This window comes from Panulirus ornatus, chromosome 49 (genome assembly GCF_036320965.1).
Source record: "Panulirus ornatus isolate Po-2019 chromosome 49, ASM3632096v1, whole genome shotgun sequence".
Taxonomy (NCBI): domain Eukaryota; kingdom Metazoa; phylum Arthropoda; class Malacostraca; order Decapoda; family Palinuridae; genus Panulirus; species Panulirus ornatus.
This window is the reverse complement of record NC_092272.1, coordinates 6968627-6996429: the sequence shown is the minus strand read 5'-3', so window position 1 is coordinate 6996429 and position 27803 is coordinate 6968627. Positions and strand designations below refer to the sequence as shown.

Here is a 27803-nt window from a genome sequence, read left to right as displayed (position 1 = left end):
CAGCACATGTGATGATAGTATACCATGAGAGAGAGAGAGAGAGAGAGAGAGAGAGAGAGAGAGAGAGAGAGAGAGAGAGAGAGAGAGAGAGAGAGAGAGAGAGAGAGAGAGCCAAGGAATTCTTATAAATTGATTGAAAGTTACCATCAAATGAAGTGTTAAGCCTCACCATTATTAACTGGTGGTGAAGGCACTTGAATATGCTTCCTAAGTATAATGTACTTCCCTGGGGTACCATACTACCACCACAATCACCTCTTCACTCCCTCTCAAGTACCCAGCTACAACCATGATACCTAATCATTCCCCTATCTCCCTGTCAAGTACACACTTCTACGCTAACAGCAAGACAATAGCCAGAGAGCAGACAATCATGCCTCTCACCCTTCCCTTCCCCAGCATGGTGAGGAGCCTCACAGAGGAGCACAGCAGGAGTGTGGCAGCTGGATGCAATATGTATGATCTCTTATTCCTCACCTGTGCTGTAGATTCCCCACCATCACCTCAGGTATGATGCAGGCGGGTTAAGTCCGATCTACCCGTCACTACACAACAGATTTTCTGTTTACACCGACGGGGCAAAATAATTGTATGACGCCGACACCTACTGTAGCGTGATAAGATCCACTATCAAGTATTGTGGTAAGTGAACACAAGTGACAGACTAACGAGCCTTTATGTTGTGGCCAGAGTCTCCAAGACATGAGGGAGGGAGGGAGGACCTGCGTCTCACATGCTGACGATGACTGAAGACTCTAGCGACTGGGGACCGTGGGAGAGTCTTCATGGACATCATGGGAGGCATGTGGGTGATCATGGCTGCTCAGGGCGCGGCCAGGTTAGGTACACCTCTCTGATTCACTCCATATTTACCTGTGAGAGAAAACACGAAGATTACACGAATGAAAAACGGGATGATGGTACGGTATATTGACATTATCATGTTAGAATATCATCATACAATCATTATCATGTTAAAATCAGATCACATCGTATGTAAAATACGATTCTGAAGAACAAGGAATTCTAGAGCCGTTGTCTACATGCAATCTGGTAGTTACGATTCACAACGACACGGAGAAAACAGCCTTTCTTAATGAGCACCAAACAAGCCAGCTTGCCAGAGATGCGTCCGCTTCCCCGCCATTTATTGCAGCGGGAGCCATACGTGCGTCTGTGAAAGTTTCCCGTAATCTTGACCACAGCTGCCCAGAGGAGGGGGGGGGGGCTAACCGGATTAGTCCCCCTCCTCCTCCCCCTCCTCCCCCCCAAGACCTTTTCCCCTCACGGGACCAACAGAGAAGCACCGACGTACCGCCCACCCACCAACAGCGATCAACAGGAGGTCGCGCCACAAAACGGAGCTGAGTAGCTCGCCGCTCGTCTTGCTTGGTCAGTATATAGTGTGTGTCTCCGCTGCTGCCCGTCATGCATGCATTCATGCCTAGAGAGAGAGAGAGAGAGAGAGAGAGAGAGAGAGAGAGAGAGAGAGAGAGAGAGAGAGAGAGAGAGAGAGAGAGGGAGAGAGAGGGAGAGAGAGAGAGAGAGGGAGAGAGAGGGAGAACTCGTATGATGCATCAATACGATAATCACATGACGACTAGATGTTACTTGGCTACACAAAGTGACTGTAGTAACTACTCCAAAGGAGTCTACGTTTTCCTACTACTGGAAGTAGCGCAGCCTCGGGCTCCAGACTCCCCTGGGTAACACCAGGACTCTTACACAGAAATTGGTCTCAAATGTAAACCACCCGCTGTGGTAATTCAGTCGTGTGACAGTTCTTATATAATCACTTGTAAATTAATTTCTCTGGTAATCTCAATGTCCAGTTATTCTACCGTAAACACACACACACACACACACACACACACATATATATATATATATATATATATATATATATATATATATATATATATATATATACAGGAGGTGAGGTTTCCAGTTAGTTAAGAGCAATTTTCTCGGTAAATATCATTACCAGAGAACACTACACCTTGATGGTTTTAACCCCGGGATAATTAACTACAACACCAACTTTCCTCTTCATTATCTTTGTACGCGACACGTCCGGGACAAGATGTGACCTCGACCTCTGCAATATTGAGCCGCAAATTCGACCCTGCATCGGCGGAAGGGCGAACAATTTTAGCAAGGCGATGCAACTTACAACATCGGATATGGCGAACAAGGAACAGCTTCAATATACCACAGGGAAGGTCTGCGTCCATGTAGATGTGTGACAGAGGTTGTGGCAGGTTTAAAGTGATAGTAAACAAGATCCACTTTATAACTACCCTCATCATCGTTAACGACCCGCGAATATTCTAGATCATACTTCGCGATGCTATACGTCCATTCTCTCAGATTACGTCACTGACGAACATAATTACGTCTAGTAATTGTCTGATAAAGTGAAGGCTGAACGATCCACATTGATCGGATTATCATCTTCACTTATCATCATCGTTGGATTACTCTGGCGTCACGTGATCACAACGCAAGTCGTCAACCACACCATCTTCCCTCAGTGTAAGACACGAGCATCATGAACTACCACGTACGTCATGACCAGGAGTCGCCAGAAACCCTTACATCCCCTTCTTCTTCCTACGTCGTCATGACCAGTCATGATGGTGGTGACCAGTCATGATGGTGGTGACCAGTCATGATGGTCGTGACCAGTCATGATGGTGGTGAGATATACATGTACGTTGGTATGACCCGAGCTGAGGACTCCCGGGTCATTGGGCTCATGCTAGTGGTAGCCACACACACACACACACACACACACACACACACACACACACACACACACACACACATCACCCTAGATACAGACACTAAACACATCTGACTGCTATTCTCTACTGCAGGGCACATCTCCTGCCATCATTACTCCCTAATGCAGACCAGGTCCCTAACCCTCACCTTATCCCACACATTTTCTTGTGAATAATAACGCAACCAAACACCTCCCCAGGGAGCCTACACCAGAAATCTCTGATAACAAACTTCCAGACTCCTAAAATAACTTACACCTAACCCTTAAGACTCCCAAAATACCTTACACCTAACCCTTAAGACTCCCAAAATACCTTACACCTAACCCTTAAGACTCCCAAAATACCTTACACCTAACCCTTAAGACTCCTAAAATACCTTACACCTAACCCTTAAGACTCCCAAAATACCTTACACCTAACCCTTAAGACTCCCAAAATACCTTACACCTAACCCTTAAGACTCCCAAAATACCTTACACCTAACCCTTAAGGATTTCAAAATCTTTGGCATCTAATCCTTAAAAATCCCTAAAATCTCCCCACCTGGTCTTTAATGGCTCCCAAAATCTGTTAAGGTGATCTTCAAAGCTCCAAATATCTCTTCCACCTTATCTCCAGGGTGTCCAAAATCTCTTCCACTTAATCTTTCCACTGCTCCAAAACCTCTCACGACCGTCCATTAAGGAGAAGACATCCCTTCCTTATCAGTGGCGTCCCGTGACAACCACTGGGGTCATTCTAAACAATAATCTCCTCCCAACTCTGATTATGTTATTCCCAGCATAAACTCACACAATTTCTACTGCATCCTCTGATAAGTATATGTCCTGTGTTGGGCCCTGTAACCTTCATGTACAAGAAATTACACACACACACACACACACACACACACACACACATACATACACACACACACACACACACACACATATATAAATATATATATATATATATATATATATATATATATATATATATATATATATATATATATACATATATATATATATATATATATATATATCCAACAGAAAATGAAAAGACAAAAAGCGAAGCTTTCGTTTATTTCTCGTAATAAAAGTTTGGCGTGTCTGTCTTTACGTTTCCTGTGATCATATTTAGATTCAACCTCCACGTAACTTATATAACGGTCTTGCTGTTCTACCATCGAGACGATCCATAGTATTTCAAGGTCAACTGCAATTAATACAAATCGTGAAAGAAAGTTCCAACGGTTAGATAGTACTAAGTTCTGAGACGAAGGTCAAAGCGTCTGTTACTGCTGAGTGTCAAGGCCCAAGAAGTGAACACGTAACACAGAAAAAAAAAGCGAATACGTTCTAACTCAACTGACGTCATGAATAGCCTCACAATCTGGCGTCGAGCAGAACAAACACCAAGTCTGGGTCATATTTATCGTACAGCAGGAGACGCTAACTCAGGTGGTGGTTGTCAGCGTACACCATTTAATCCAGCGTCTCCTGATGATGTTCGTGGGTTGGGAAGGGCCAAGGAACCCGCCAAAACCCAATAATCTCTTAATTTTCCACATCTGGGTTTTACAGTCCTATAAACTGTGGGGGTGGGTGTGGGTGTCAGCGATCAGGACCGCCCCAGCCTGTGTTCATCAAACCCATCCCTTTAATAGTGGCTCTCCAACCCCACCACCGCCTCCTTACCCAGCCACCCACACCCAGTTACATCACGACCCCCTGCATTAATAGCTGTACCCCAGCGGTCGTACGTACCGCAGCTGCCGTACCCCAGCTGTCGTACGTACCGCAGCTGCCGTACCCCAGCGCTCGTACCGCAGTGCCGTACCCCCAGCGGTCGTACGTACCGCAGCTGCCGTACCCCCAGCTGTCGTACGTACCGCAGCTGCCGTACCCCAGCGGTCGTACCGCAGCTGCCGTACCCCCAGAAACCCTCCCCTTCACCGTACCTGCCAGACATCGTTAAAATGAACATCCTTTCATTATCAGGGGCGTCGTTAACTTGCCCGATGACGTCTTGTGAAAGTTTTAATCACAACACAACGAGGACCACCACACACACACACACACACACACACACACACACACACACACGACCCCCGCGGGCCACAGTCTTGACCCCGGCCGCCATAACTACACAGGTCACAGTGATCACACCTCACGCCTATGAATCAAACAGAAAACACATAGCGATACACACATAAAAACACAAAACACGATACACACACACATATACAAAATATATACACAGATATATACAGAAACACACACATAAACACACATATACAAATCGATACACATACAGATCAGAGATGTTAGAGCAAACGATCAGGCACAAACACACACACAAACAAACGTGATCATCATATAGACGTCAGAACACAAGCATCGGGACACTGACGCAACCCAGCAAAACCAACTGGGTCAAGGCAGCTATACTTAAGGCTCCAGTTTCCTGCTCTTTTGTAGCGGTGCCAACGTTGGAGGGACGTGGCAAGAAGGTTGCCTCTCAACACTCCATCAAGGCAAGATGGATGAGCGGACATCAACAGACCCTGAGGCACGCCAGATTTCTAATCCAGTATGCCACTGGCCAGATCTGGGCCAGCGTCTGGAAAACTGAATATCATAATCTTTATGTAGGCAAGATAGGGGAGCGGGGCGGGGTGGGGGGGGGGGGGGGTTCGTGAAGGTCTTGAACTATGTCTTTTGAGAGCGTAACTTCCAGTCTATGGGGTCAAGGTCAAGGTTTCTTCTGGAAGGAGTGGAAGGCGATGGAGAGCGCACGAGCGCTTCTTGTGAAAGACCGGTCAGTGAAGACGTAATGTTTCACTGCTGACGATCATGCAGTCACCACAGCACTGTTGCTGGTGCTCCTAGCCTCACCACCATCACCACCACATCTCCAACACCACCATCAGTCCGCCAACGTCAACAGAACACACAGGCTTCCCCCCTAACGCACCCTAACGCCCACCAGGTCAATCCCAGCGAGTCAAGACCACTATCATCAATAGTGTTGTTTGTGTAATCATCAGAGAGTCGTGCCTTCACCAACCCCCACCCCACCCCATCCCACACCCCTCTATCATCGTGCCTTCACCAACCCCGACCCCACCCCATCCCACACCCCTCTATCATCGTGCCTTCACCAACCCCCACCCCACCCCATCCCACATCCCTCTATCATCATCGTTATGTAATTACACACCTCTCCACCACCACCACCACCACCATCATCATCATCATCTCCCTACACTGATCACTACGTCATCTCCAGCACTAACGCCTCTAATTCCTCCACCATCGAAGCACCAAGCGCCTCTAACTTTTCCAAACGTACGTACCATTTGGGTCTCTCCATCAACTTCACCAACAGTGCCTTTAACGCTCTTCAACAACGACGTCATCGCCCTCATGCCCCTGGGGTCCCCAGCAGCCAGCAGCAGGCCTCCTCCTCCTGCTGCTGCACCACCGCGCCATCCCGGCACCACGGTCAAGCCGCCACGGCCGCTGGAGCGTCGCCAACCTCCATAAACCCGGACCAGACACGTGTGAAATTTTCCTTATCACATCCGGTGCTGCAGCCTCCCCCACACACCCACGTCATGCTCAGAACCTGCACGTCCTCCCACACACACACACACACACACACACACACACCAACAACAACAACAACAACAACCCAGGCTATCACAAAGCCAGTGTTCGTGTGTGTGTGTGTGTGTGTAATGACCTATGTGTACTGTGTGGGGAGAGAGTTTGACCTTGCTCGTGGGTCCCTTATCTCTTGAATTCTCTTTACTATCCGACAAATTTTTAAACTTCCTTATCCTGCTCCTATTTGTAACCACATAACTATGTGTGTGTGTGTGTGTGTGTGTGTGTGTGTGTGTGTGTGTGTGTGTGTGTGTGTGTGTGTGTGTGTCCACAAGCAAGAAAACCCACAAGCCAGCAAAAGATGTGTCCACTTTTGTTAATCACTTTTAACATGGCTCAAGAAACTATTAACCTCTCAAACAAATTGTGACACGATTCAAGGAAATAATAACTCGGATAATAACTTGAAATATAATTCAACAAAACAGTACCGCTGAAAATTATCTGTAACATGATTCAACATAATCGTTCCTGTGCTAGTAACTTGTAACAGGACAACTGGTAATGCTGCCAGTAACTTATAACTGAACAAGGTAGTTAAGTTTTTTAACAACTTTTACCATGATGAACAAGCTAGTAACGACGATAACTAGCAACATGATCATCAAGTTAGCAGCATCACTTCACACGTCAGTATAACCTGAGTGAACCTAACCCGATCATATGACTCAGTTTGACCCAGCAGGTAAGGTGAGACCACAGGAAGTTCACCAAGATAAAGTCCACTCAACTTTAAGAAACCCTCCCCGACTCCTCCAGCCAGGTACATAAAACTTGTGCCAAAAAAAAAAGGAAAAAAAAGAAAAGGTTTTTCCTCTGCACAGGTGTCGAATACCTGTAGGAGAACAAGTGAAAAAATATATTATCTTTCTCTCCATAAACCCATTTCCTGTGATACTGACTATATTACTCTTCCAATATGGGAATAACTCACCACAAATGTCTCAGACTTTTCCCAAGCCGTAAATCATCATAATATCTGAACAGATATGATAGATATAATCATATATACGAGTCCATGATGACGAGAAACCTTCTCACCGTCCAAGCGGAAACGCTCATGTCTGAACACATAACACATGTGGGATGGACGGATGGTTCAACATTCATCAACCTTCACTCCACATCCAAGTTTACCACATCCACCGTGCACGATGGATCATCATCCCAGTCCATGAGTCCACGATGGTCTAGTCTTCCAACATGAAGGACTGTCCCGCGACCGATTCCTCTAAATCTAAATCTAACTGTTCAGTCAAGGCGGACCCCCACCCTCCGTGGCACCCTCCCACGCCCAAGGAATATTTTCCTCAACCTTCCCTGTGCAAAATGGTAAGACGACCCTCGGGGACGACACCTTGGCCTTAGACCGGACTCTTAAAGGTCGTACGGGGCAACGACCCTTGAGTATGAAGGCCTGGCCTTTGACCTGACCTTTAACTGATCGCACCGTCGTCTTCAAGGCTCTACCTACAATACAAGAGGCTGGCGGGAGCCTTACCTACGGTAACCACAACATCCTGATCATAAAATTAGTTCATCTCATCTACATATTCTCTCCTGTAAGGCTCGGGCGCGTCGCTGGCCGCTGGGAGGGTCTGGAGTCAGCAGATATGGTTCAGCATGGTTACTCGCACGCCTCTACAACCCCTGTAATTTGCAGGCAGAAGAGCACGGAGGTAAACACTGGACGGTTTGTAGATGGAAAAACATGTGCAGAGTAAAGTGGAGTGTGTGTGTGTGTGTGTGTGTGTGGCAGAGACATGGCTCCCGCCAGCAGGCGACCGAGGCAGCTACGCCGAGGACTGTCTGATTACCACACAAATGGCACCGGAGATGAGGCTCATTCATTGGGGAAGTAAAGAGAAAAGGAACCTCATGCATGCATGTGGCAGGAAAATATGGAGGTACGGCAGGCAGGCAGGGAGGGAGGGAGGAGGAAACTTAAACAGACGAGAAGAGATAAGGATGCGAGGAAAAAGAACGGGGAAGGAAGGTAAACAGGAGAGGTAAGAGGTGGGAAGAACGAAGACATGATGCTGGAGGAAGATGAGGAAGAAGGAGAAGCCAAGACAAATGTGAGAGAGAATCTAAACCAGTGAACATTACACGAAAGATGATCATAAGGATAGAAGGATGGCAGATGAGGAGGAGGAGGAGGAAAACAAGCGAGCCTCAGGGTTAAGCTGCCGGCCCAGTAAGGGTACACACACACACACACACACACACACACACACACACACACACACAGCAGGAGGAGACAACCAGAGGAGGGTGGAAGAAACAAGAGGTGCAGCATAAAAAAAAGCCACACTAATAAAGAACAAATGAGGATAAAACAGGATAAGATAAACAAGATATAATGACGGGGAAGTAAGACATGTAATGTATTCACAACTAAATAATCTGAAGCAACAGATGCCACTGAGGGGAACCCTAGCTCACGGCACTCACTATTCACTGCTCGGGAGAGCATATAAATGTCAGGCCTGAGTGCAATCCTTCAGAAAAGAACTTCAGGCGGGATTCGAACCATGCTCTCAAGTTTACCTACCCTGAAAGGCCCTTTTGTATCACTTGAAACACTTTTATAAGACTTCAAAAAGCTCCCCAGGCACGGGAGCACACAAGCAAGGTCGACCTCCACCACAAACCCCAACAACTCCACACCAAACCTTCGAGAAATCATCATAAAACCCCAGCTAGCTATCCTTCACCAACCTCGACGCCTCGTAATAGCCTTCACTTGGAAGATGTTAATATCATTGCACAGGTGTAATGTTAATATCCTTCCCACATGTTAAATTATGTTTATATCCTCTACACAGCTAACCTAACCACATTTCCCTTCGCTCAAGCGGCGGTACAGTCAATATTTGAGCGCTAGTGGCGGCTACCAGCGCACCACAGAACAACACAACACAACACCCTCACAACCTCACACACAACACCCTCCCCTCACAACACAACACAACACCCTCCCCTCACAACCTCACAACACAACACCCTCCCCTCACAACCTCACAACACAACACCCTCCCCTCACAACCTCACAACACAACACCTTCCCCTCACAACCTCACAACACAACACCCTCCCCTCACAACCTCACAACACAACACCCTCCCCTCACAACACAACACCCTCCCCTCACAACCCTGGACATGAACGCTCCGTGCATGCTCAAACAACACGTGACGCACGTTCCCCCAGGTACACCATCAATTACGCACGCGAAATCTACTGAATTCGCGGAGTTGTTAGTAGTTCGCGAAAATGTCCGCCAACTGCGGTGTAAAGGTGAGTTTCACTGCGTTGCAAGGTGAAACATCTTCTTAAATAACAGTGTGTTGTGAGTAGCATGATAATGCTATAAGTAGCTTTGGGAAGCAGTAATGCTGTAAGCAGCAGTCTGTGATGAGTCGTATTATCTGGATGCAAGTGCATACAATGCACATTCACACGTTAATATTATAAATAAGGACAACCACTCAGTACATATAACGTCTCCTTAAAAGACGTCTCGCTAACAATAGCTGTATAAATGAATAAATAAAAACGCATCGATGTGTAGCGTGAGGGCGGACGCCTCTCCCACCGATGGTTTCCATCAGCGATCAACTTTAGGAGGAAGACCCTGGTGGTGGACCGTAATAAGGAGTGTCACGACGGGCCAAGACCTTCCTTACACCCCAGGAATGAGAGGCCTGAGGGAGGCAGTGTGGCTCCGGAGCTGATATACGGCGAAAGAGTGAGGACGGTGTGGGAGTCAGAGGAGGACATACACAGATAAACGCATGACACGGGGTGAGCGTGGGGGAGAGAGAGAGTGGATACATATTGAGGGGGAGGGAGTGAGAGTAGTTTGGAACGAGTACTAACGACGCAATATTTTACTATCAGCCCTGCCAGCCAGTAGCTCTCACTGGAGAGAGAGAGAGAGAGAGAGAGAGAGGAGAATAATAACTATACAACAACACAAACAGGTAGCAAGAGACTTGTTAGCCTCTAACGAGGTTACCTGCCGAAGGAATTGGTATTTTAGCTCCTGCCTCACAAGTTACTGGTAACCTACAGCCAGGTAATGATCGTCTCTTGTTTCTGAACGAGTCAATTATTCTGACAGTAACAGCATTACTAAGCAGTTTATTTGTGTCTTCAATAACCCTGTCTGTATTGAAGTATTTCCACATCCTGCTGCAAAAACATACTTCCTCTATAATATATATATATATATATATATATATATATATATATATATATATATATATATATATATATATATTATGTAACAACGTCACCATGTAACAACGTCACCATGTAACAACGTCACCATGTGACAACGTCACCATGTAACAACGTCATCATGTAACAACGTCCTTGAAAGACTACTGGAGGCCTAATAAGAAGAAAACGTGAGGCCTGGAGTTCCAAAGGCCTGATAAGAAGAAAACGTGATGCCTGGATTTCTAAGGGCCTAATACGAAGAAAACGTGAGGCCTGAAGTTCCAGAGGCCTAATAAGAAGAAAACGTGAGGCCTGGATTTTCAGAGGCCTAATAAGAGGTAAACGTGAAGCCTACAAAGAAAACGAGAAGACTTAAAGTAAAAGGGAAGACGCAAATACATACACAAGATGATTAAAGATACAAGATGTGAGGAGAAATATCTGGGTCCCATAAAGAACAAGATGTGTGTAAATACAAGACGATCAAGAGAGAAAAAAAAGAAAATATGAAGAGGAAGATCAGGAATCACCAGGAAGGAAGAAGTGGAGGAAAACAACGCGGGCGAATAAAAGGGAAAAGGAATAACGAAAATATTCGTTAAACATTGTGACGTGTTATCACGATGGTAAACACAGCATCAGATATATGATTTATTACGTAACCTGCGACGGCGGAACGACTGTGAAGGTCAATTATACTTGTCAACGCTGGACAGCTGAGGCACAAGACGGGGCCACGACGAAGGAAAGATGCCACACTAATCCATCATCACCAAAGGTAACACAAGAAAAACGCCCAGGGCAACCGCTATCTGGGAGCCGCGGGCAACAACAGAAAACACCTGTGCAGCAGATGTGTACATACCAGAGGCGACAGCTGAAAACACCCGTGCAGCTGACAGGTAGCGACCAGTGCCAACAGCAGACAGCATTTATGTAGGAAGATGTGGATATAATACAGCTGTTATCTGTACACAAATCGGAGTCCAGTGAAGACATGACAGGATTACAGCCAAACAGCACAGCAGCAACAGCAAAATAATGTGCTGCAACACCATCCCCATTAAGCAGTAACAGCAGCGTTAACAACCAATTAACAGTACCAGTAACACCAGCGTTACATGAATCACATCATAACATAACATGGAGAGGTATGCTTTATGCAGGAAGAACATGAATAACATCGAGAACATCTACACAGCCCGCCAGACCCACACGACATCATCAAACTGTGGACGAGACATCGCAAGACTTACGACGCTTCTTGACAAGGATGTGGGGTGTGTGTGTGTGTGTGTGTGTGGCATGCGTCAGCAAACACACACTTGGCCAAACACTCGAACCTGCGACATTATCATCACAAACACAAAACATCAAATGATTCAGAGTAACCCACATCAACAAGGCAAGAGGAGGCTACGAGACAGCATCAGCTACGTCAGTACAGGAAGATAGCGAACAAGAACACCACAAGCTAACACGAAAAACAGAGACAAGTAAAGGTAATATGAGCAAGCAAATACAGCAAGAAACAACAGGGTAATAACACGAGGCAAAACCAGAATCTTCAGCATCAAGAACATTGGAGTAATTCCAACTGAAGGATCGAGAAGTATTACTGCAGACCGCTGCTGCTGCGGGACGACCACGGAGATGCGGCAGATCACAAACGTGTGGTACGACCCCAGCCATGGGAGCTGCGGCACGACCTGGCCAAGAGGAGGTGCGGCACGACCTCCATCATAAACTGCGGCAGAATACACACACATTACCCCGTCATCACCCAGCCACAGCCTCAGCGATTGCGTCACATACCACGAGGTGGGAGGAGGAGCCAGAGTCTGGCGACGTCGCCACCAGCAGGAGGGGTCTTGGGGGGGGGAAGCTCCTCAGACAGACACAGCGGAGCCTAAGGACTTCTCCGGCGCCGCCGCCGTCGTCGCCATCACGCCCACGCCCTAGATCCCCACTCGTATATTGAACCCCCTCCCCTCCTATCCCCTCAACCCTCCACCTCAATGGGGTTTCTCACCCCCACCACCCTGATAACAGTATGTGTGGTAGAGATAATGAATGTCTATCATTTATCGTAACAAAACTTCAAAAACCATTATTCTAACAAACGTACCTAATCAACTACTGAAAAATATACTTTAATGACTTGTCCAAGTGCTAACTATATCTTATGATGGACAGAAATAATAACTAACGGATTAATTAGACACAAATGCTGTGTACTTGAGGAATCTGGCTCTCTCAAGGCCAACGGACTGTTCTGGAACCTTCTACCGAACCACCTCACACATGGAAATCTTCAATGCTGGTCTGCATGGAACACTTTCAGCACAAACAACCTAATCAAACAATCGTCGTGTGTTATCACAGTACAAATCACCGCCATATCACGTCCCATAATCTACCCAACATCATAGAATCGAATGCTTTCTGAACCTTTTAAGGGAATGCCTTTCTCTGCAGCGAAACATTCGCCACGACTCCTCACAATTATTTCCCATTATAGTAAGTCAGACACATTACCATAACCAGAACAATAGTGAGAGCCTACAATCACAACTGGTAACTTCTGTTTTTTCAAAGGATCTTGAAAACTTTTTATACAACAACTTTACGAGACCCTATACATACAACTGTACTTTATATTGCAAAAACTCGCCATTGTAAGAGATACATAAAATTCTAAAAGACTTTACAAGGCCACTGACTCAAAAAGGCCTGGTTACAGTATTAGACATATGTGTCCTCTTTGTTTAATGTCCTGTAAGTACTGTATCACTGTATTATTGTTAACATTACCAGAGCGAATTACACAATGGTTAACTGAAGACTACATTCAACAGAGTATATTTACAACCACTGCGTTTATCAGCAAGACTTATTGTTTTAAGAGCATTATATAAATTACCCTATATACCGCAACAAGAGTTAATATTCCCAGCGCACGATAACTCACGTTCCCGAATCAAAACAAAACCAACGACCTCGTACATAAGACGAAGTTAACGAACCCGTATTCAAAAGGTCGTAGTCTTGGAAGACTGTCTCACCTGTAAATATTTCGATATTCAAGATGACGGCGATGTTGCGACAGGGGAGAAAACAGTACTACTACCCACGTATCTCCAACATGTCGTAGCCAGCGACTGAGGAGGAGAAGCGGTAGGCTGGAAATCCTCCCCTCCTGATTAAGTTTCTAGAGAGCACATAAAAGGGGACAAAGGAGGATTTTTCTATTCCTGACGCTACCTTGCTATGGTGGTGAAGGCCAATCGTTAGGACATGGAAACAAACTAATAACAAGATGTTTAACAGTCATGATAACATAATGGAATTTTTTCTTCCTCTTGTAACAGAAACAATGACCCATCACCATTTTCTAAAAATGACTTTGCATACTTAAGTTATTCCCGTAAACGATTACAAATGACCAGATAAAAGAAGCAGATAATGGTACAAATATTCACAAGCAAAATCTTTAAGTAAGTCAAGTTAATGAAGGAAGTAAACACACACTTTCCGAGAGTCCACCACTTATCTTTTGATCTAATGATATCTGTAAATTACCACCAAAGTCCTTTAATTTTCGACGTGAGGAACCATCCCAGTTATACTTGAAGTTGGCGGCGGAAGTTGGGGTGCCGGAGAGGTCGGCCATAACTCATGTGGGAGCGGCAAACTTTAGCTATTGGACAGACCCTACGAACGCCTCACGAATGATAAGATATGACCAACTACACGATTCTCTTCGCGGCCACACCTGCCAAAAGTTAACCGGACGTGTTCCAGACTTGTTCCAGCTGTGTGTGTGTGTGTGTGTGTGTGTGTGTGTGTGTGTGTGTGTGTGTGTGTGTTCTGCTGTCTGCTACACCCTCCACTTACTCATCTCCCCAGCCACACGAATTAAAAAACGTGTTTCGAATATGTTCGTGTACCTACTCTACAGCTTTTCGTGTGACTTCCGGCAAGTTGTTAAAGACGTTCGAGACGCGTTTCAATAAGTTATATTTTGGGTTCAAGTCCTTGTCTCAAAACTGTTAAAACATGTTTTAAACTTGTTCTTCAGGTGTTGTGGGATACTTTCTACAACCTTCACCGAAAGTTTTCTGAATGCCTCTGAAGTGTCTTCCTAAGTACTTTATTTTGTTCTTATTTCCGGGTACGTGACATTAAATGTTGACCTTAGCAAGACGATGAGACACTTTTGAATGGCGTCGTGACCTCGTTCCTCAACTTTAAGGATCAGGTCAAAAGCCTTAGCTATCACATAAACGCGCCTCTTTCCACACACTCCCCAGTATGGCCAGGATCTTCGCCCCCTCACCCACCCTATAGCTCACTTCAACTTCCATAGTTCAATACGTTGCCATATCCCACCTCCAGGTATCTAAAACAACTCTCCAGGTTCTTTCCATCAAAATCACATCCCCAATCAACCTGTCCCTCTTCACTGCTGAACCTTACTTTCATTCGTCTGACACACTCCTTCCCAAACATAGACACCAGCTTCAACAGTTTCTCACTCGAATCTGCCACCACCAGCGGCGTGCCATCAGCAAACAACAACCGACTCCGCACGCTTATGGTCAAGCAGCGAGTGAAAAGTCAACTTTACAGAAAGTATCATAATCTGCTGACGAAAGGGAGTACACTCTCGTCGAAGAACTCACTCCAGAGGAGTCCATCATTTCCCTTCTACTGAAAGTAGCGCAGACTTGAAGCTTTAGGAACCCATTCCGAGAAACGTGTTCTGGATTATCGAATAAACAAACAAATATATATTAAGAAATATATATAATCCAGAGGAACATTAACACAAATATTCGCTCTCTCTCTCTCTCTCTCTCTCTCTCTCTCTCTCTCTCTCTCTCTCTCTCTCTCTCTCTCTCTCTCTCTCTCCCCGACCCGTGAGCACTGCGACAGGCGACAGGCGCCCAGCAAACCTCTTCTGCCAAAGCACTGGCGCGCGACGCATACACTTACCCACAGCTTGCCCCCCCTCCCCCATCCCCCACACACTTCCCCGCCTCCAAATGTATTTAAACACACACACACACACACACACACACACACACACACACACGGTTGATCAATTCGCTAGTGTCGCATGGATAAAGTAACATCTTTAAAACCCTCGGTACCCAATGTTGAAGCAGGTAGACAAGTTTCGTCAGCCAGAGAGGGTAACCTACTGACAGATCCACTTTATCGTAAAATCATACACGCCAGTCAACACCCGCTCCTCTTATCCAGTACCATTCATCTCCAACGCACCATTTTCTCTCGAGAAGAGAAAGATGTAAACTGTTTGTTCATAAGGGTTAACTTAGGACCTGTTCCTGTAATTACCCAACTACCTATTTGTACTGGACGGGGAAGGAGTTTTACGCCCGTGCAACTATGCTGACCTTAAGGTCATCCTCCTGCCCTTGGGATAAGGTCCTCCTAAGCTTATCTTCTCAGACACCAGGCGGACGTCCTCGAAGACCAGGTGGGACTAAAGGATACTTCTCACCTTCCACTTCCCAAGGATGGGGCATGTCAATATGCCTCTTTATCTCTCTCAGAATATAGGTTACCATCCAAGACCTTCTCATGGATATCTGGGTTTTATCTCCTTCACAGGAACAGGAGGAGGAGGAGGAGGAGGCGATGGTGGGCATGAGAGGCGTGACAGGGCGAGGCTGGCGAAGTGGTTTAATACGAAGGTAATACCACACCTCCGCTGAGAGAGGCACCATCAGCAGAGGTCCTGGGGGACCTCCTGGAGGGCAGGACAGCCTCCCTGACCCCCTCCCTGAGCCAGGGACCCCAGCAAATGGGGGATTTCCAGAGGACCTCCTGATGGGAAGGACATCCTCTCTGACCCCCTCCCTGAGCCAGGGACCATCAGCAGGGGTCTTTAGAGGACCCCCTGATTCACAGATCCGACTTACTGACCCCAGCAGCCATTACATGACCTTAACTTGTCTTATACGACGGAAGTCGTCGAGCACCCGTCATCCAGGACTGATGGGGTATGTTGCCTCCAACCACACACAAAGGCCCAAAGCACCCAGACCCCTGACCCACCTGCCGTCTTCGCGGGTGAATGAGGTGATCTAATACATGTTGAATATGTGAGGTTCGTCATTTACCGGAGGCCAAGTGCTCCTGCATCAACCTATGGCCATAGTATGTCTCTGCTTCGCCTCAAGAAAATCCCTGCACACTTCGGCAGGCAGGCAATCACGCAAGACGAGGCCCGCCACCTCAGTTCACTCCCCTACAGCCAAGTCTGGTGCCTTAACTCTGTAGCTACACCAAACGCATCGAGAAAATCGTGTCGCAACACAACCAGATACCAGAAGACAGCTGCAGATAAGGACAGATACTGCTGACAGAAAAGAAAAAGATGGAAAAGGTGATAGATACAGATAACAAGACAGATGGAACACACGCAGACAACAGAAGACAAACAGCTGTTCAAATGGTTCTATATAGCAAACAGAAGACAAACAGATGCACGAGATAATAAAAATGACAACAGATGTTTAGTTCATCCATCCTGAAACGCATTTGATGAGATAAGAGAAAAACAAGAGAGAATGGAAACTGTTCACCTTATACGATCCTTCCCAGGAGACACATTACGGGATAATGTCCTGGAAGCCCACATCTCTTGGGTCGAAATTATTTGTGATTTAAATGAAAGAACACACGACCTGATGCCAGCTGAGCAGCTATTGTATCCCAGGATTACTGTGAGAACACCGAGATCACACTTTAAAGACGTCATGGAAAAATAAAAAGCTCCTTCCAAAATATGTTTAAGATAGTGAGTAACAACACAACATGTAGGGATTATCTGACAAGATACGAAATCTGCATCATGGTTTCCACCGTGGTCAGTGTTGGTGACTATGAATCTGTGGGTTCACGTTCGAATCCTGTTCAGGGCAGGCTATACTCACAGTCAATCCATCTGTTCATCCGCCCATCTGAGGACAGTCTATCCTGGGTCCTGAATACGAGACCCGGGTATGCCTCGGGTTCTGCCTTTTGTCTTTACCACAACTCTCAGAGAGAGAGAGAGAGAGAGAGAGAGAGAGAGAGAGAGAGAGAGAGAGAGAGAGAGAGAGAGAGCTGGCTTAGCCTGATGCCTGGATATGTATCATCCTTTGGGAGGATATGGAGCAGCGCAGTAGACCCATCGCTGTGTCTGCCAGATCACATCTCTCATACCAACACACCATGTTAAACACACGACTTCATCCGCGGCTCCCGCAGGGTCTACGCCGCAGTCAGTCCAGCCCTCAAGATGTATGGCAGGATCACCGTTGACCACACCAGGTCTGGGATACCCCTCTCTCTCCACATTGGCCACAAGTACCCCTCAAAATTGTTTTGACACAGCGTCACTCCCCTCCATGAAGGGACGTCTCCTGTCTCCACCACAAACAAAACAAACTTTCACATGACCAGTCACACATGTGTACTAACAACCCAGTATGCGAGCGCAGGTTATGTATCATTCCATACTTCACGTATACACCTTCCCAAGGTGTCCGGGGCTTTCCTCTACCCCCGGGAAACCAGTGGACGACCCAGCCGCCCTCGCGAAGGCCTGACCTACGAGGCTGTTAGGTGATGCAACTCCTCACTCGCCATATCTAGCACAACCCCTGACTGTCCATCTACAACATGGAGTAATCTATCTACTTTCCTGAATTCCAGTAGAATTTCCAGTGTGTTCCATATGGTTCCCAGCTGCAGGTTAATGATACAGCCAAGTCAGATGTGTGTCTGTGTGTTGTTCTCTCTGTTATTTACAACATCGTCACTCTCCGGGGAAATTAATCTGGACTTTCTGCCTATTCTGTTGTTCCAGTTCGAGGACATCCTTCGTGCGCTGGTTCGTAGTCAGGCCTTACAATATCTCCCGTGTGTAAATCACGAAGGGCCACTCGTGTCTAGCGTCCGATAGGTACAAGGCTTCGGCATTTACTCCATCTCATTAAATCATGTGTTACACAGATTCGACGTAAGTAACATACCGCACCTCCATACCTCCTGCAGTTGACACAATGTGGTGGAGACAGCGATGCTCTGGGCGGGAGTGGTGGCAGCGCCGCCAACAAAAGGCTGTGTGTGCTTCCTCCGCAGTCGAGTTAATACCACACATATTAACTCAGCAGGTCAGACAGTGTCTTAAAACACGATTCCCTAAGATAAGGTCATCATTATTAACCCTTTCACGTAAGCTCTTCTGTTATAAACTCTTCTGTTTACGTCTTGTATTCGAAATGGAACTTCCTGGTGCCCCACTACACAAACATGTCCTTCCTGCATCCCTACATAAACAAGTCTTTACAACCCTTACACTACCACTGCATGGTGCCCCTTACACATACTAGTACCTCATATATCCCCTACAGCACCAATGTATGATGCCACCTACACATAAACACACACACACACACACTCACACACACATGCCTCCAGCAGCCGCCCACACGACAAATGAGCTTCTTCCCTAATTTGCATTAATGAAGAATTCCCACACGGTTAAGTTGGCCCAGCCCAGACGGCTCCTGGGGGGAGGGACACAGACGTGGTGGCACAGGGAGATAAACTGATAGGAGAGAGAGAGAGAGAGAGAGAGAGAGAGAGAGAGAGAGAGAGAGAGAGAGAGAGAGAGGAGAGAGAGAGAGAGAGGAGAGAGAGGAGAGAGAGAGAGAGAGAGAGAGAGAGAGAGAGAGAGAGAGAGAGAGAGAGAGAGAGAGAGACTGTATCCTACAACATACAGTAATAGCGAACGTACATTATGGGTCAGCTCGTGTTCTGCCGTTTTAAAACACTGGTTTAAGAGACTGAAAATGTTATACATACGTTTCTGCTTCCCGCTTACTACTTCCTCGTGTATATCATTTCTTGTATTGAATAACATACGGTCAATGAAAAAACGAAACACCAATAGTGGACTATGTTTAGTCTTCAATAGGTCTCAGACTGTCTATTGGCTTAAGACATATTGCTTTTACTGTTTTCCTGATCAAATATTCTGTCTTCAATATTCCAGCATTTTTATCATTCATATCGATTTACGACGGCACTTTTGAAACTTATTTCCCTGGACAAATGCCCCCCCCCCCCCCAGCCGCGTCTGGCAATCTCATGCAGTACATGAATACATTAATAGACTTTTATCACGAGTATGTAAATGACTTCATCAGTGAATTAACAAAATCAAATGCAGGGAACTGCCAGCCACCGCTGGTCGCCTCGCCTCACACTCCGTCTGACACCACATTTTCGTCTCTTCCCACGTCGCACACACTCACCGTTTTCTTTCCGAAGCCTCGAAAATATGGAAAATGAACCGTATATTTCTATCGTGCTCAGAAAGCCCTTCTGATTGGCTCAACGCAGAACCACACAACTGGATCAGCAGTAATGTACCAACAGTATATGAAACGTTAGCAATAAATTATATATATCGTACCGTCGTGCTCAGGGATCGTACCGTCGTGCTCAAGGACCGTACAGTCGTGCTCAAGGATCGTACCGTCGTGCTCAAGGATCGTACCGTCGTGCTCAAGGGTCGTACCGTCGTGCTCAAGGATCGTACCGTCGTGCTCAAGGATCGTACCGTCGTGCTCAAGGATCGTACCGTGGCCTTCGTGTGGTTCAGAACACAAAAGATATTCCCGAACAACCTGGACAAGTGGTCTGTGTGCGAACCCATTACTGGGTAATTTTACCAACAGCTGAGGTGGTGACGCGGGTTCCCCACACCCTCTTGAGGCCAGGGTTACAGAAAATGAACCTTTATGGAAATACGCCCAGATATTCTCGTCATCAGCAATACAAAACCTACAGCCACGTATCCTGTAGTCCGGCACGATACAGGGGGTTCACAACTACGTTGGTGAAGATGCTGTAGCTGTGTGTAGTGTTGGAGGAATGCTGTTGGTGAACGTCAGTGAAACTGGTGTTGGTGAGGGGTGCTGGAGGGGACTCCCTCCAACTGGTGGATAGAAGGCCACCTCCAACAGGGTTTCTCCTCATAAGGAAAACCTCAGGCTTGTGGTGAGGGAGAGAGGGTGAGGAGGTCGAGCCTCCGGTGGAATTTCATTAAAGACACGAGACCAGAGCCACCTCCCCTTCCCCTCCACCTCCCCTATCCACCCAGGCTGGACCACTCCCCTCCCCTCACATCCCCACCCAAAGACAGAGCCCCTCCTCATAACCTCAATGCATGAAGCAGCCCTACCCTCACACTTCTACCCCATGAGGAAGTGCCTCTTCCATATTCCATCCCATGAGGCAGCCCACCCCTCACACTTCTACCCCATGAGGAAGTGCCTCTTCCATATTCCATCCCATGAGGCAGCCCACCCCTCACACTTCTACCCCATGAGGAAGCTTCCTCCCTTAACCTCCTCACACAGTGAAACAGCCTCGACCTCTCATAATGACTCGATCCTCATCTTACATCCCCAACCCATGAGGGAGGCTCTCCTGCCTCACAGTGACCCATCCCATGATCTTTGCATGGATTTGCTAACTTTAGTACCGTTAAATGACATCACAACACTCTCGAATACCTTACAAAGGCTTTGCGATCTATCAAATGACCCATAAACGTCGAAATGAACCTTAAAGACATGGATGGACAAGTCCTCTAAAAGAACCCTTGTTATCCAAGTGATTTATCATTCTAACCCTTCCAAAACTTCACGAAAGATTCTAAAATCCTGTTAATGGCTCTCAGATCTTTCAACCTCTCCTTCAAACCATTAAATGGTGTTGCGCTGTTAACCTATACCATTATGCGAACGTGGATGAACAAATCCTCTACAAACACCAGACAAACCCACATGGATTATGCTTCCACTCGTTCCAAAACTTGACATGTAAATCCACAACCTTGCAAACAGCCCTGCTATCTTATGTAGGCATTTTGTGACTACATTAAGGGATCTTGTGACTACATTAAGGGATCTTGTGACTACATTAAGGGGCTTTGTGACTACATTAAAAGGTCTCCAAATCAAAACGTGATCAACTGTGTTAGTGAAAATAATGTACTCCAGTTTCTTCTTTTCTTCTCTGTATCGAAATCTCTTCTAATGGGTCATCGACCTCACACGTCCTCAAGCCTCCTCAGGGGTCACCACTGGACAGTCATATGGTTGTGGTTGAGAGGAAGGAAATAACTTCCCTCACGCTACCTCATCTCTCACATGGACTAATACACATTGAGCAAGAACATCTGAGTCAATTAACTTCTCAAACCCAACTGCACGACGGTGCGAACCTCATGTATAATGCGCCAAGCGGTGAATCGATCCATAAGGGTCAGGTCAAAGGTGAAGCCATCTTATCCCAATGTTTCTTACCGCTGCTGAGTTCAATGGTCGTACCGTCCTGCTCAAACGGGGACAGGAATATTCTCCCTGTAAACAACTCAATGGTCGTATCGTTGTGTTCTGGCGCGGCTTAAACAAGGCCTCTGTTGTGAACGTAAGTACATGTATGAAACAAACCCACACATTGATAATGGAGGCTCCCACTACAGCAGAATTTTTGTTTTTTCATTAATCAGTAAATTATTCCACCGTGGTAATAATGTCACCCCGCAAACATATTTGCACAGATTTATTCTACCAATCAATGCAAATATACGTAATCACACGAAGTATATCAAAACCATTCCTGCAACTTTACGACCCACAATCTATTAGCCAAAGTTTGATTCAGTTTAGAAAAGTAGGAACGCTATACATTTTCTTCTTTACTGTATTCTCGAACCCAACGGAAATACAATAATTCGTACAATTACAATGAAATAATTATGATACAACTTCGACTGCTACTTCTGCTGCAACTACTACTACTACTACTACTACTACTTCTACTACTACTACCACTGTACTGTACGAGACATCATCACATACAGACGACTATACAGACACAATGGTTCATGGGGTCATTTCAATGTTCAGCTGTGTGTGTGTGTGTGTGGCCCAAGACACGGGCCTTACTACGCTTCCTCATCACGGACATAAAGGCATGGTAGTGATGATGGGAAGCCTCTTCATGTATCAACGTCAGGGAGAGGCATCAAGAAATATAATGATGGTTGAATCATGACCATATGTATACCAGGTATGTCCAGGGAGCTGTGGGAGGAGGAGTAGACTCCAGGACTCGGGTATGGAGGAGGAATGATGAGAACACACACGACCATGGTCCAGTCGTCACCACCTGGGTATAAGGTCTGTGTGGCCCGTCTGCCTCAACCACAGGAGGAGGAGGATGAGGAGGATGAGGAGGAGGAGGAGGAGGAGGAGGAGGAGGAGGAGGGAGGCGCACGTTGATGACACTCTCCCGACCTGACCCCTGCTGGCTACCCAAGACTGCAGAACCAATGGTAAGAGTCAGGTGTTCTCGTATGAAAGTTATCCCGCCATCACTTACTGCGGGGAGTATCGGAAACACACACACACACACACACACACACACACACACACACACACACACACACACACACACACACACAATCAGGGCCACCACCAGCAGCTGATGGCTGAGTCGTTCGTCAAGACGCTCAACTGTCGTGTCCCGTTGCCAGAATCCTTAGTCCCCCGCCAAGATGACCACGGGCTGTAAACACCGTGTGTGTGTGTGTGTGTGTGTGTGTGTGTGTGTGTGTGTGTGTGTGTGTGTGTGTGTGTGTGTGTGTACTACAAAGCAACCGTCGACAAAGTGATTATTAAGAAATATATACATAATCTCCTTCGAAGGTTTGGGTCTGGCGTCAGCCTACAGACCGGAGTCTGTAGTTACGTAACACGTCGTCACTATAACACAATGGTCAGCATTCACAAACGTACGGTCATCCCTGGAGCCACACGCACGTACTTTAGTGAGGGGATTACTACAGCAGTGACCACGGGGGGCAGTGTAGCAGTGACGAGGACTGCAGTGCATTAGTGACGACGTGGTGCAATGCAGCAGTGACGAGGGGGCGCAGAGCAGCAGTGACGAGGGCAGAGAGTAGTGTAAATAGCAGTGATGACCCACTCACTGTCAATACTGACTACCAACATTCCCACACCTTCACCAGTAAATCTACATCAACCTCCATCTATCATGTAATCCACTACACAAATAGGATGCTGAACTATGGATTATAAGAACAGGAGAATAATCAGACGAGTCTCAATACTGTGACATGAAGTACGATGGTTTAGAAGTAAACTCCTTCACACAGTGGTCAACCCAACCCACAGTAAGTGAGCTTCAAGTAAGTGAGTTATATTTACTAAACCCAAGCAATAAGTAACAAAAACATATCGAAATCTGAGACAAACGACAAAACTACTCAAATGTCAGAAATTGAGACAAAAATAAAAATAACAAAAATGATAATAATTATGATAATGATGATGATAATAATAATAATAATTATAATAATAATAAACCAAGGAGAACAGAGGCGCCACAAACCTCAAACACAAATGAGCTCTTAATTCAATCGTTCGTAAGCAGTCAACCGCACCCCCTTCCTTCATCTCATTCAGAGAGGAAAATGAATGAAAAATACTCCCCCCCCACCACCACCACCACCACCTAGCCAAGGCTAGGCATCACGAGCCTCGCTCCAGGGCCCCCCCCCTCCCCCCCTCCCCCCTTGCCATTGTCGTCCCATATAAAAATCGTGAAGGCGTCCGACGCCGACGGAAGTAAAACCCACCAGGGATCAACCTGAGTGAAAGAAGGGCGTGTCCCTCCTGGAGGAGAGGAATGAACCTTATATATGTGACAAACTACAACACACCAGGGATATCTGCAGCAGCCTTCATGCCTCTTACCTAGTCTCTCTCTCTCTCTCTCTCTCTCTCTCTCTCTCTCTCTCTCTCTCTCTCTCTCTCTCTCTCTCTCTCTCTCTCATCCACTCCGCCTTCCTTCTCCTCCTCTTCCTCCTACAATATATCCACCAGAACTGAAGCCTTTACGAAGAATAGAATAGGATTCTGGTGACACACACACACACACACACACACACACACACACACACACACACACACACACACACACACACACACACCCACATCCTCGTTCAGCAACACAGCGATCGAGAAAGATTAAGGGAATATACCAGTGAGGAAGACTGTGAGGTTCAGATGAGAAATATCACTCATACAAGAGGACTGTGAGGTTTGACTGAGCAATATCCCGTAGAAAGGAGGAAGACTGGGAGGTTTGGGAGGGTAACATCCCACAGAGAGCGTTATGAAGGCATTATCAAACAGTAGCCTATATGGAAGATAACTCAGTAACACAATCAATAACTATGCTAACAAGTCTTTTAAACAACTGCAGAATACATCAATAAATACACATAACCTAAGAATTGGAAGAATAGCTAACCTACAGAGCATTATATGTTCAGCATATAATCCTTCATTAACATTTATTGAATACTCCATTTTTTACGACTGTCAGATCGAGGTATGTAAACAAGACAATATTTGTTGCCTCGTATTAAAGGGTCGCTTCTGAAGCCTCCCCGACACTGCAGAATGGGGTTGAATACCTCAGATGACCGCGTTCACACCCCACACTGGATCCTGACCAACACAGTATTGTCCTCCGTCTCAAAGTTGAGTGAATCATGAGACAAAAACATCAGATTGGCCGATCGGAAAGCTGTGAAGATTAAGTTGACCAGAAGGTCAGTTTATGGACTGGTGAGGGATCTTCCAATCACCGTAAATGATCATAAAATGTTTTTATAATGTATGAAAATATGAATAAATTATCTTGACACGGAGTCTGCCCAGTAGCTGCACTAGAATATGCCTCTGTGGATACTAGAAAAATCTAGGCTATGGTAGATACACGGATGTCTAGGTGGGAAGGGTAGGTTTCTCAGACATAATACAAGAGGAGGGTAGTTTCTAGATATCTCTTTCGTGAGCAATGAGAAAAGTACCACTCGAAACCACTGGAATTCCCGGAAAAGAAACCAGAAACTGTGTACGCTAGAGCACAAAAAAAAAACTAGAAGAGAAGCAAGATAAAGAATCTAGAAAACACAGAAACACTGCATATGACATCACTAGAAAGACTTAAAACAGACACCCAAGAGACAGGGCAAGATACACAACACTAGAAGACTCTAGACAAGGAGGCCGACTCATCTAGAGCTGAGCTAGATGAGACACTAGAGACCAGCTCAGCGTAACCGCCGGGAACCACCACATATAACCGAGCACCCGGTATAACGAATTTCCCAAAGCTTCCAGAACAGATGGCCAAGCTTACGAGGCGTTCACAAGCCCCTACAGGAGGAGACGCTCGCACAGGCCCCTACAGGAGGAGACGCTCGCACAGGCCCCTACAGCAGGAGACGCTCGCACAGGCCCCTACAGCGGGAGATGCTCGCACAGGCCCCTACAGCAGGAGATGCTCGCACAGGCCCCTACAGCAGGAGATGCTCGCACAGGCCCCTACAGCAGGAGATGCTCGCACAGGCCCCTACAGCAGGAGATGCTCGCACAGAAGGAACGAGAACTCCTGATAAATATATATAGAATATTTCAACATTCTTCACGGCTGCCGGAGGACTGGTGGCAGAGAGAATCTGGATATATTAAAGGTGCAGACCCCCCCAAGGGTGGTCTGCTGGTGGTCTGCTCGAGGAAGGGAGGGAAGGAGGGAGGGAGGGAGGGAGGGAGGGAGGAGCAAAGAGGCGTCATCTGTTGGCCGGGTCGAGCCTCAAGGCGGAAGTACCGGCCTCTGACCAAGGTTTTCGCGTCTCGCCGCCGTAAGAATAGCGACCGATATAACTGTGGTCGGAACAAAAGATGCTCCCCCTCTCCCTTCGACCCCCACCCCACCATATCTACTCCTCCCCTCACCTACCCATCTCACTTACCCTCGTCACCAACCCCAACCCTCACTGCTCTCTCCCTCCTTACAGACCCATATCTCTCCTCTGTGAAATCCTCTCCCTCCTTCCACTCCCCTGCTCAAACTTCTACCCACCCCATCTTTAGCTCTCCCTCCCCTTCACACACACACGCACTCTCCCCCTACCTTCACACACACACACGCACTCTTCCCCACCTTCACACACACACACACACGCACTCTCCCCCATCTTCACACACACACACACGCACTCTCCCCCACCTTCCTGTTTGTATGAGTGCGTTTCATCCTGGACGTCCGCGTTAGTCATCAGCGCTGCCTCCTAAATCCTCAGGCTCGCTCTGATTGGCTTTCGCCTTTAACTGGTCCCTCCTCCTCCTCCTCCTCCTCCTCGTCCCTCCTCCTCCTCCTCCCTCCTCATCCTACTACTACTACTACTACTACTACTACTACTATCTCGACTACTACTACTAACGTTGCAGCAGCTACCATGAGCATTACCACAACAAAACTATCAACCACTACTGTGAGCCTTACCACTCTTCCTGCTGATGATCTCCAGCCGTTCTCCTCCTGGTACTATCCTCACTCCTCCTCACCAACGGATCTCCCTCACATTGCCTCTAGGCGCTGGGTGCCGCCGCCTCTAAGACCAGAAACTTTAATCTCAATCCCCAAGAGGGTGCGTTCTCTTCCTTTTGTTTACCTTGCGAGTCACCAGTGGGGACCCGTCTAGCGGGCGAATAGCTGGCTACCACACCAGTGGGGGAACCCGTCCACCAGCGGCCCAATAGCCGGCTACCACACCAGGGAAGATACGCGACCAGCGGGGCCCCTCCCATGCCTCCCTCTCTTACACCTCAGTAACAATACTTCAACACAAGACGATGCGTCGCAACCTCAGCCACAGCAGGGTACGACTTTCCTCTGGTTTGCCACACGGGCCTCACTCCATCCTCAACATGCAAAGTCTCCAACTTCATGACAAAGTACACATTTCAAGGCCATCTTTTGAGTCTTCTACTGATGACTCCCCCCCCCCCACCACACACACACACACACACACACACACACACACAAAATCACTTCTCACGCGTCAAACTCAGGCTGAGCAAGAGGCACGACACGCGTCACACCTTCATATCAAACACAACAAATCGGTTCTTGTTTACGGGTCTCAGACCATGATAAT

At 46.8% G+C, this 27803-nt stretch overlaps 1 protein-coding gene and 1 long non-coding RNA gene across 3 annotated transcripts in view; both read right to left on the bottom strand.

Annotated features, from left to right (window-relative positions):
* unc-13 overlaps positions 1–27803 on the bottom strand; it is an 820923-nt gene that overhangs the window by 664293 nt on the left and 128827 nt on the right. The window lies entirely within an intron of this gene.
* Positions 663–27432, bottom strand: LOC139764377 (uncharacterized). Its single transcript, XR_011716351.1, has 2 exons — positions 27149–27432; positions 663–873 (listed from the first exon to the last, which is right to left on the bottom strand). It is a non-coding gene; the product is annotated as an uncharacterized lncRNA (long non-coding RNA).